The following is an 8,363-nucleotide window of genomic DNA, read 5'->3' on the forward strand; positions in this document are numbered from 1 at the left end:
TGAAAGAGAAGAAGAACAAGATAGAACTTCTGGAAAAGAAAAAAATACATGTGAAAATTAAAATTAACTGAAAGGATGAAATAAGCAGATGAAAAGCTTAAAAAAAAAAAAAAGCAGAGGGAAAGATCTTAAGAAACTGTCCGGGCCTGCAGAGTGGTTCAAGTGGTAGAGCGCCTGCCTAGCAAACACGAGGCCTTGAGTTCAAACCCCAGTACCACCAAAAAAAAAAAAAAAAAAAGAAAAGAAAAAGAAACTGTCCAGAAGGCATTCTAGAGAGACAAAGCTAACAAGAAACAAAAGGGAAGGGCTGGTGGACTGGCTTAAGTGGTAGAGTGCCTGCCTTGCAAGGCATGAGGACCTGAGTTCAAACCCCAGTATCGACAAAAAAAAAAAAAAGTTCAAGGTCAGCTTGCGCTACATATGGGGACTGTCTCAAAGAATCAAAAGGAAAGTCAAAGGCTGGGGGCGTGGCTCAAGTAGTGGAGTGCCTAACAAGTTTGAGGCCCTGAATTCAAACTCCAGTGCTGCATAAAACCAAAAACACACCCCAACTAAAGGGAAGTCAAGAGACATTTGAGTATCAAATCAGAATTTCAAAAGGAGATAGCAGAAAGCATAAGAAAAAGACGGTATTTCCTACCATTTTGCTGAAAGACATCAATCTTCACATCTAGAAATCCCACCAAATTACAAGAGAGCTAGCTGAAGTAGGAAGAGCCACAATAGGCACAGGAGAGACAAGCTGCAGAGTATGGAGAAAAAGCAGAACTTAAAAATAGCCAGAGAGAACACACAGATGTTCTACAAAGGAAAAGTAATTAAAGTAGCTGATATTTCAACAGCAACAAGGAAAGAAGCCACAATAAGGGAAGAGCCGCATTGGGGGAGTGACTCAGTGGTAGAGCACTTGCCTAGCAAGTGGGTGCCTTGAGTTCAAACCTCAGTACCACCAAAAAAAAAAAAACCCCAAAACTAAGGAATAATCTTCAGTATTCTGAGAGAAAATAACTGCCAACCTGGAACAAGTTGAAAAGAAACATGTCATAAAAGACAAGCAGCTCAATGGTAATATACTTGTCTAGCATGAGAGAGGTCCTGGGTTCCTTCTCCAGCACCACAAAACCACACAGCAACACCACCACCGACACCTCCCCCCCCACACACACACACTCAACAAATTAAACCACAAAGGCAGCTAGTCCACCAAGAGAATCAGGGGGCCAAGTTAACTAATAACAGCACTCTTGGGGTCAGAACAAAGCTTAAAGGCTGTCCTCAAAACCAACTCCAGCTAGGATTTAAGAGGATGAGGTAATGGAGCAAGTTATACCCCCAGGACATTGCCAAAAACAAGAGCTTGTATTAGTGTCCAGCTTAATTGAAATATCCAGGAAAGAGACTAAAAGAGTCCTGCTAACACCACTATGATCCCACTGTGACCAGGTGCTCCAGGAGCCCAGAGGTTACACCCTTTGAGGAATGACACCAAAAGCTTTACACTGTGGGGGAAACACATTTCAATAAAATAATCTGATCAACTCACTAAACAAATTAATAAGCAACTGAAAATAAGAACAAGCCCCGGAGAGGGGAAGGGAATCAGAGTTGCTAATGTTATTTAAAAGGCCTGTGAATAAAATGACAGGAACCTGCTTGAAAGCTCTGGAATGATGAAAACCAGGCCTATCTGGTATGGAGGAGAGTTGAAATTTAGGAGAAATAACCTTAATAGGGAATATTCCATTTTTATGGCTTCAGCCTATAGTCTGGACACTATTGTGGAATGGAGTAAAATAATCTGATAGAAAACTCACTGAGTCTCTGGCTCAAAGAACAAGGGGACAGATAACCACATTGACTAGGAAGAGAGAGGAAATTGTGGAAAAGAAAGACAAAGAAGAGGAGCCCCAAATTCTGTGAATAAAGTCTGCCTACATACCCAGCTGACTCTTAAACCAGACTCCAGTTTATAGCTAAAAGAACTCAACTGAGATCTGAGTTGCCATCTACCGTAGATGAGATATTTGCTGTTTGAGCCTAACCAAGTTACTTTCCAATAATTTCTATTAAAACAAAAGCACACACTCCTTGGAGGAATATTACAGAATCCAGAGTTGTCAGATATAAGATTGAAAATGCCCAGCAATAATCCAAAATTACTTTACATATGAAGAATCAACAAGGCTGGCCTTGGTATTGCATGCTTATAATTCCAACTTCTCAGGAGGCAGAAACAGGAGGATTATAGTTTAAGATCAACCCAGGCAAAAAGTCGGTGAGATTCTGTCTCAAAAACAGGCCAGGGCGCCAGTGGCTCACTCCTGTAATCCTAGCTACTTAGGAGGCAGATATCAGGAGGATCGTGGTTTGAAACCAGCCTGGCAAATAGTTCCATGAGACTCTATCTCAAAAAAACCTTTCACCAAAAAGGGCTGGTGGAGTGGCTCAAGGTGTAAGCCCTGAGTTAAATCCCCAGTACTGCAAAACAAAACAAAAAGACAAAAACAACAACAACAAAAAAACCAGGCCAGACATGGTGGTGTAACTCCTGTAATCTCAGCTACTCACAAGGAAAGGTAGGAGGATTGCAATCTCAGGATGGCCCAGAATAAAAAAGGCAAGACCCCCTGTGAAAAATACTAAAGGTCAAAAGAGTTAGGGGCCATGGCTCACATGGTAGAATACTTGCTTAGCAAGTGTGAAGCCCTGAGTCCAATCCCTAGTGCTGAAGGAAGGGGAAAAAAAGGAGAAAAAGTCAAAAGAGGACAGCCTTGAGATGACTCTGAAGTTGTAGTAGACAAGAATTTAAAGCAGTTATTGTAACCATGGTCACGGAGGTGAAGAATTATACTGCAACAATGATTTGTTTTTTTTTTTTAGTACTGGGGTTGAACTCAGGGGCTTGCACTTACCAGGTAGACGCTCTACTGCTTGAGCTACACCCTCATCCCATGCCCTGAATTTTAAAAATAGGAAATCTCAGCCGAGAGGAAGAGAGAGAAAAGGAAACACAAAAAAATACACAGACACAGTAATCTTTATTGTTTGTGGATTCCTTCTTTGGAAATTTGCCCTATTTTCTGAGTGTAGTACTTCACTTCTTATTTTATATATTTTGTAATGTGAATTATTTTTGGTGGCACTGGGATTTGAACTCAGGGCTTCATGCTTGCAAAGCAGGGCTCTACCACTTAAGCCACACCTCCAATCCATTTTGCTCTGGTTATTTTGGAGATGAGGTCTTGTGAACAATTATTTGCTCAGGTGGGCCTTGAACTGCAATTGATCCTCTTGATCTCAGCCTCTCAAGTAGCTAGGATTACAGATGTGAGCCACTGTACCCTACCTTTCTAGAATTTATTTGTAACTTTAAAGTCAATACTTGTGGTCATTTGCAGGTATGTGCAGACTGGCAAAAAAAATTTGAGTCATCCATAGTTGAGGCTGAACAGATAATGCTCTGTCTTGTTTCCTGTCTCATTTTCTGAACAAGTATCTTTTTCTGAGTCTTGTTTTTCACATTCTGTGCTTTTTGTTGATGATTTTCCTGCTTAGAATGCACCCCACCCCTCCAGCCAACATGGTATTAGAGGCTGTCTAGTGTTCCTATGTGCAGTAGGCTGTTATGTACCTTACAGAGAAAATGTGTTAAATAAGCTTCACACTTCTGGGTGCCAGTGGCTCACGCCACTGTAAGCTGTGTAGCTGTCATCCTAGCTACACAGGAGGCAGAGATCAGGACGATCATGGTTCAAAGCCAGCCCAGGCAAATAGTTTTCAAGACCCGATCTCGGAAAAACCCTTGACAAAAAAGGGCTGGTTCAAGTGGCTCAAGGTGAAGGCCCCGAGTTCAAACCAGTATCACAAAAAAAAAAAAAAAAAAAAAGGGGGCTTTGTACTGGTAAGAGGTAGAATGCTGTTAGCCATGAGTTCAATGATAATGAATTCAAAATATGTGTTAAATAAGCTTATGTGTTGCTCAGTTGATGAAAACTTGCTATTAAAGGCTTGTAGCCTTATGTTTGTCCTAGGATTGTCCTAGAAGCAATGATTCAGTACTTAAATCAGTGTTTATGAGTTTTATAGAACAGGACTTACTGTAAATAATGAGGGTCAACTATATATACCAGTGAAAATTCCAGAACTGAAAAGTACAAACTGACATGAAAAGTTTACTGGCTAGGTTTAATAGCAAAATGTAGATGACAGAGGAAAGTCAGTATATTTGGGGATCCTAGCACCCCAAAGAGAGGCTGAAACAGGAGGATCATAAATTAGAGGTCAGCCTGGGCTATTTAGTGAGTTGGAAGCCAGCCAGGGCTACATAGTTAGACCCTGACTCAAAAACAAAAAAAGAAGAGGCACTGGGGGCTTGGCTCAAGTGGTACAGCACGTGCCTAACAAGTGTGAGGCCTGAGCTCAAACCCCACTACTACACACACACAAAACACACAGAAAATAATGATTCAAAAGCCATGAACTTTGCATCAGAAACTACAAAGACTAGAATATAGAAGGCAGTCTTGCAAATGCTAAAAGAAGAGATAAACCTATGATAGCAGAACCTGATATCCACTGAAGGCATCCTTTGATAATGAAAGCAAAAGAGATACTTTCAGATAAAAGAAAACCAAGCCTTTCACTGAAGGGGCAAGTTCAGACTTTCAGAAAGGAATGAGACAATAGGAAAGGCTAAATTCTAGGTAAATGTAAAAAAAAAAAAAATACTGTTGATTTCATCTTAATTTCTTTAAAAATGCAACATAACAGTTTAAAGCTAAAAAAGAAAGCACAAATTGATGAAACTATCAAAAGAAAAGTAAAAAGGCAGGGAAAAAAGTAAAAAAGCAGGAAACTACTGCTGTGAACAAAAACTAATGAATCAGAATTCAACTATGTAGTAGAGAGTCATTAATTCAAAACTTCATTGTTAAAAAGGACAGCAGGGATGGTGGTGCACATCTGTAAGGAGGCTGAGGCAGAAAGAGTGCCAAGTCAAGGCTGGCCTTGTCTATGTAAGAGATCCTAGTTCAAAAAGCAAAACAAAGCTGGGCGCAGGTGGCTCACACATCATGGTTCGAAGCCAGCCCTGGCAAATAGTTGGCAAAACCCTATCTTGAAATAAGGGCTGGTGGAGTGTCTCAAGGTGTAGGGCCTGAGTTCAAATGCCAGTGCAGCCCAAAAAAAAAAAGACAATTCTCTTGCAAGAGGGCTAGGGATCTAAGAGAACAAGTCTGGTGGAGTGGCTCAAGTGATAGAACACCTGACTAGCAAGCATGAGGCCCTGAGTTCAAACCCCAGTGCCACTAAATAAATAAAACAAAATAAACAATCCAGTAAACAAAATAGCAATATCACTCCAGAAATCAAAGAGACAATAAGAAGTTAGAAGCTCCCACCTGAAAGTCTAGCTACTTGTGAGGCTAAGATTGGGAAGATCAAGGTTCAAAGCCAGCCCAGGCAAATAGATCTTGAGACCTCATCTCCAAAATAAGCCAGAGAAAAATGGATTGGAAGTGTGGCTCAAAGGGTAGAGCATATGCTTTGCAAGCTCAAAGCCCTGAGCTCAAAGCCCAACCCCACTAAAAAAGAAAAAAAAAAAAAAAATTGAATCAGTACCTAACAGGCCCTGATCACAACTCAACTGAGCATTATCAAATATTCAGAGAACAGACAATACTATACTTGTTGAAAAAACACAAAATCCCAAACACTTTTTGAAGCTAGCAAAGCCTTGCATTAGAAACATTTCACAAATTGGTGCCATGCACACCGGTAATCCCAGCTCTCAGGAAGCTAAAGCAGGGGACTTGCATGTTTGGGTAAGACTGTCTCAAAAAATGTTTTTTCATAAAATTTAATATTACTTCATAGCTCTCTTAGCAAACTAGATATAGAAGGTACTTCAACTTGACAAAAAGTTTATTAAAAAAAAAACACACCATTGCACACATAGTACTTCATGAAAGTATTCTTTTAAAAAACTGTTTTGATACATAGTAATGGTACAAGGACTCTTTAAGATGGAGCACAAAGATGAACTGTTTTTCTAATCAACTAACTCCAATTCCCAAGTGCAGTAACATAGAAAGTTCTAAGGAAGAAACAAATGTGGTCTTATGTGTATGTGATGTAACTATACATAAAACCTAATGATGAATTAATAGAGATTACAGACCTTTGTAAACCTGATTAAAGGGATTGTACTTCAGGTTGTTAGAAATGAGGTATTAAGATATTGCAGGGCTGAGGGATGGAGCTCAATGGCAGAGCATGGGCCTAGCATGTGCAAGGCCCTGAGTTTGATCCACAGCACTGACAGAAAAAAAAGAAGATACTATCATAGCAACAAAAATACAGAAACAAATCTAACAAAAAAGGGCACACTCTATGAAGAAAACTACACAATTTTATTAAAGAACATAAAAGAAAAACTAGAGAAATACCCCACAATTTAGGATAGGAAAAGTGTCAGAAGAGTTTCCCCTCACTGAATTATAGATTTAATAAAACTTTAAAATCCTACCTGGATTATCTTTGTGTGCTGACTCCTAAGTATTTTACAGAAGAGCAAAGGTCCCCAAAAAGCCAAAATAATTGTTGAATGAAAACACACAAGGGGCCGGGTACAGTAGCTCATGCCTGTAATCCTAGCTTCTTGGGATGTAGAGATTGGGAGGAGAGCTGGTTCAAGGACTAGTCTAGGCAAAACTTTGCGTGATCTCCACCTCAAATAATAAAAGCTGGGTATAGTGGCATGCGTGTGTCATCCCAACTAAGTGGGAAGCATAAGTAAGAGGATCACATTCCAGACCAGAATGGGCATAAATATTTTGAGACCTACGTCAAAAATAAAGCAAAAAGGGATGGAGACGTGGTTCTAGTGGTTGAATGCCTTCTAGCAAGTGTAAGGCCCTGTGTTCAACCTTAGTACTGGAGGGGGGAAAATAGAGAAAAATTGGGAAAAAGAATTTTTCACAGAGGAGGAAGACAGCTGACCCTTAATCACGCCTAGCTTTCTCCACTCAGGAAATATAGACTAAGAGAATGAGCAGGGTGCTGGTGTCACCCTAGCTACTCAAAGGCAGAGATCAGGAGGACCGAGGTTCGAAGTCAGCCCTGGCAAATTGTTCCCAAGACCCTATCTTGAAAAACCCATTACAAAGAAGAGAAAAAGAAAAAAGAAAAACCCATCACAAAAAAAGGCTGATGGAATGGCTGAGTTCAAATCCCGTTACTGCAAATAAATAAATAATCAAACAAACAATAAAACAGAAAAAAAAAACCCCAGGAAAACCAGAAAGTTCTCTGAAATATTTCAAAATAAGAAAATTAAAAATAGCTAATGTAATGTCAGGTGCCAATGGCTCAAGCCTGTAATCCTAGCTCCTTGGGAGGCTGGTATTGGTAGGTTTGAGGTTGGAGACCAGCCAGGGCAAGAGACCCCATCTCCAAAATAACCAGAGCAAAATGAACGGGGGAGTGGCTCAAGTAGTAGAGTGCCTGCTTTACAAGTATGAAGTCCTGAATTCAAACTGCACTCCCACCAAAAAAAAAGAAAAGAAAGCCCATGCAGTGGCTCAAGCCTATAATCACAGGTTCTCTGGAAATTGGGAGGATCATGATTTGAGGCCAACCAACCAGGGCAAAAGCTCTCTAGACTTTTCAACCAATGATGACCTGGGTGCATTGGCTCACTCTTGTCATCCCTAACTACATGGGAAGCACAAATAGGAGGATCATGGTTCAGGCATAAAGCAAGATCCTATCTCAAAGATAACCAACACAGAAAGGGCTGGAGGCATGGCTCAAGTTGTAGAGCACCAGCCTACCAAGAGCAAAGCCGAGTTCAATCCCCAGTACCACTAATGAAGAAAAAAACCAAGCTAAGGTAAATCAGAGAATGTAGAAAAATCTGGTATCTACATTAAAAAGGTGCTAATGGGCCTTTAATCCAAGCTACTCCAAAGGTAGAGATTAGGAGAATCAAAAAGTCTGTGAGTCCCCATGTCAACCAATAAAAAGCTGGGCACATGCCTGGCATCTCAGCTATGTGGGAAGCATAAATAGGAGGATCATGGTCCAGGGGCTTAAAGCGAGGCCGTACTCAAAACATAACTAAGAAAAAAAGGGTGAGGAGCATAGCCAGCACTGCCAAAACACCCACAACAAAGACAAAAAAAGGTACTAATGGGAACTGGGCATGATGGCAGACAACTGTAATCCCAGCACTCAAAGAGCTGAGGCAGGAAGATTTTTAGTTCCAGACCAGCCTGGGCTACATAGGGAGACCCTATCTCAAAAAGATTTAAAAAAAAAAGGACCAACTAAATATAGCCAATCATCCCTGAGTTTTTTTTTTT

Source organism: Castor canadensis, chromosome 11, assembly GCF_047511655.1.
Source record: "Castor canadensis chromosome 11, mCasCan1.hap1v2, whole genome shotgun sequence".
NCBI classification, from domain to species: domain Eukaryota; kingdom Metazoa; phylum Chordata; class Mammalia; order Rodentia; family Castoridae; genus Castor; species Castor canadensis.